General features: G+C 40.2%; 1 pseudogene; it reads right to left on the bottom strand.

The window, feature by feature from the left end:
- Positions 1-1,663: 1,663 nt before the first annotated feature.
- Rpl13a-ps7 (ribosomal protein L13A, pseudogene 7) lies at positions 1,664-2,321 on the bottom strand (annotated as a pseudogene).
- Positions 2,322-3,680: the final 1,359 nt, after the last annotated feature.

Raw genomic sequence — 3,680 nt, 5'->3', positions numbered from 1 at the left:
TACAGCTCATCAATTGTTTGAGAATATCTGGCCAGCGAGCTCTGGGAATCCCTTTGTACTTGCCTTCCCAGCAGTAGAATAGAGGGATTCAAAGCATCATTTCTGACTTTTTCTAGGGACCTGAACACTACCCCTTGGGCTCTGTGACAGTTATTGTGCCGACTGAACCATCTCTCTAGCCCCTAGGATATTTCTTTTGAAACTTCTTCTTTTTCTCAGGTGGTCTCTTTCTGCCTTCCTCCCTCCTTATCTCCCACCATGTCCTAGAGGCTTTCCAGAGATGACTAGTGGCTCCCCTCTGCTCGTATAAGAATTGGAGCTGGAAACACAGAATCAGAGTTCAGAGCATCAGCCTACTTTTTTGCTGGCGATCTGGCTATTAAAGCACCAAGTGTGGAATTGGTGTCTTTGGATCGTTTCTATTACGTAGATCTCGTTTCCTAGAGAGTTTTCAGCTTCTTTTGGAGAATAATGAGGCTGAACTTGGAATCTGTTCTAGATTGATTTTGTTGCTGTAACAAATACAGTGGGCAAAAAGCAACAAGGAAAGGAGAAGGATTTGTTGGATTAAGACTAGGAGCTCAATCAGGAACTGAAGCAGAAACCATGGAGGGATGCTGCTTGTTACCTCCCCCACAACTGGCTTATGTTTGACTACCTTTCTTAGACAACGCAGATTCATTTACTTATGTATGTGCAACCCATAGTGGATGAGGCCCTTTTAAATCAATTAGCAATCAAGGAAATATTTTACAGATATGCTCACAGGCCAAGGTGATAAAGGCTGTCTTTCAGTTGAAGTCCTTCTTCCCAGGTGACTCTAGTTCTTATTAAGTTGATAAACACTCACAGTAGAGCAGCCAATCATCAGACCTACCAGGAGGTTCTCAGGTTTGTAGTGAGGTAGCTGCACTTCTACACCTTCTCTATGGGGAATCAACCTCCAGCATGATGTGAGTCTGTGATATAAGGCAGTGTTCTTCATGTGCCTTTAAATAAAGCTCCTCTCCATCACCCCTCACCCACACAGGTCTTCCCTAGCTTTGGTTCCTTGACTTTGAACATCTGTGACATTCAGGTTGTTCTCCATTTTACCCATGGCTAAATGAGAGTTTTGTTCTTTCTTCTTTGAGTACAAGTTGTCACTTGCTCAAAGGCCCCCAGTTTCCAAAACCCTGTTACATTTGGCTTCTTTCTCTTTTCTGTGAGTTTATGGTTATAGAAACATCAATATAAATATCTCTTCTAATCTTTGCTAATCTATAGCAGAATTGCTTGAGCGTGTTGAACATTCCATCATTATACAGAACCGGGTCCAATCTTTATACGGCCCAGGCATGTGGCCAGTGTTTATTTTTGTGTTTCTTTCTGAAGAGTCCGAGATGATGTCAATTTCTGTTGCCAAAGTCGTCTCTAAGTTCTCTACTCAGTTCATTTTTAGAAAAGGACAGATAGGCTGGAAAATCTATTATTAAAAATCATCCCTAAGATTTTCCTTCTCCTCCTCCTCCTCCTCTTCCTGTCACTCCTCCTCCTCCCCCTCCTCCTCCTTCTCCTCCTCCTCCTCCTCCCTCTCCTTTTTCTTCCTGTATCAAGGCATTAGATAAATACACTTGGTTTCACTGAAGTTGTAACAATGAAATTGCTATTTTTTTATGAGCAGTTTCACAATGACAAATGTTTTATCTTTTTCAATGTTTTTATCAGATGAGCATCAACTGTGTTTAGAATTTCATTTCATGTAGGAAATGACACAAAATGCAGATATGCTGAATGTTCTGCAGGAATGGTCTTCCTGAAGACCTCTGCGAACTTGTTGATTTTCTCCTCCATGTTTTCTGCCGGTTTCATAGCCTCAAGAGCTGCTTCTTCTTCTGATAGTGGATCTTGGCTGTTCCCTTCCATTTCTCATCCAGAGTGGCTATCACTGCTTGGTACTTCCACTTGACCTCTTCAGCCAGATGCCCCAGGTAAGCAAACTTGTTATAGGGTGGAGGGACCCTATCCATCACCTTGAGACCTTTCAGGGCAACCTGGCCTATCTTGTTCTTGGAGGATAGCATGCCTTGAATACTGAGCCAAAAAATTCAGCTTGGGGGTCGCAAGTGGTAAGGGCCTCGAGAGGGGTTGATGTCCATCTGCTTTTAGAGAAAGGGCAGATACTTTAACTTGTTTCTGTAGAGATTTCCAGAAATGTTGATGCCCTCAGAGTGTATAACCACCACCTTCCAGCCCAGCAGTACTTGTTTGTCCACAGTGGCCACCAGGCAGCCCAGAAGATGGCCTTGGCCATCCAGCAACAGAACCTGCCCCTCTGCCATCTTGAGCAATGGTTTGGGAAAGGCTAGAGGGATTTTTTTGCATGCAAATTCATTAATATTTATTGAACTCTGCAAGTGTTGACTTCTAGTCTTATCTCAGTAGTGGCTAGGGAGACTGCATCACCTTTGAAGACCATTTAAAGCACAGCTGATACTGGAAACATTTTTAGAAAGATGACTAACTGGAATCTACCAATAGCGAAACATATCAGCACACCTTGGTTTGGTCTTTAAAAAGATTTCCATTTTCCATTTGTTCAAGTGGACCACGGAGTGACAGTTCCATCACCCAAGGGTCTTGTAGCAGAGCACCTTCACTCTAGGGATACATTTATAGGTGGTTTCACTCTTCCATATGTATTTTTCTGCTTTCTGCAGTCAAGACAAAAGTGTTCCAATATGTGTCTCAGAGAATTCAAGCTGGAAGTAAGAAGGAAGAAGTTGAAACGAATGGTTCTTTGACTATTTAGTGGAAATTATAGGGAGGGCTTTATTTGGATAAACTTATTTTTCTGGAAATTTCATTGTTAACAAAGTTAATAGGGATGTTGCTTTGTTGAATATGATTTGTGCTTGGGGTACCCTAGTATTAACAGGAGTACTGGCTGATTAGGAACTAGAAAATGACTCAAATGTCAGCTTGCTGGACAAAGGATTAATTACATTATAAGTTGGAAGTAAAAAACATTAGTAATTGGGGAAAATTTGCCAATTACAAACTCTAATATGTTAGACTACCTGGTTAATGGACTCATGTGGGCCTTGGGACACCTACCTTTATCCTGTATCCCTTAGATAATTCTGTTGAAAATTTTACTTTGTAGCTTAGGGGCCATTTATCGCCTTTTACCCTATATTGATGCCTTTAACTTTTGTTTAAAATATAAATAACTGATAAAAATACAGATTGCATTTTTCCATGTATTTATGACTTTTGCTTTTGGAGTCAGTTCTAATATGTCATTCAAATTATGGCCAGAACTCATTTCAGCTATTGGATGAAAGATTTTAAATGAGATTTTAAAATAAAAGTAACCTTCAGATTAAAAAAAATATGTTATGATGTTTAAGTCAATATTAAATTTAATAATTAATTAGGCTTTCACAGTGATATGTTTCGATGCTACCTGCTAAGCCTTTCTAATTTCAGTTGTTTTGGAGCAACAGTTTACAGTTAAATTTTCTTAGCAGGTAGGTGTGAGGCAATGTGTCTACAATACCTAAGGGATACACATGGGATGTGAGTACAGTTTGATCTTGAAGCAAAGGCTGGAACATTGGGAACAGGCCCAACGGACAGATAACTTTAATTAGAATAACATGAAGAACATTGATTTGTATGTTAAAACCAACAACTTA

The sequence above is a fragment of the Rattus norvegicus genome, chromosome 15, assembly GCF_036323735.1.
Source record: "Rattus norvegicus strain BN/NHsdMcwi chromosome 15, GRCr8, whole genome shotgun sequence".
Lineage (NCBI taxonomy): Eukaryota > Metazoa > Chordata > Mammalia > Rodentia > Muridae > Rattus > Rattus norvegicus.
Note: the sequence above shows the minus strand (reverse complement) of the source record. Positions and strands in the feature narration are given on the sequence as shown.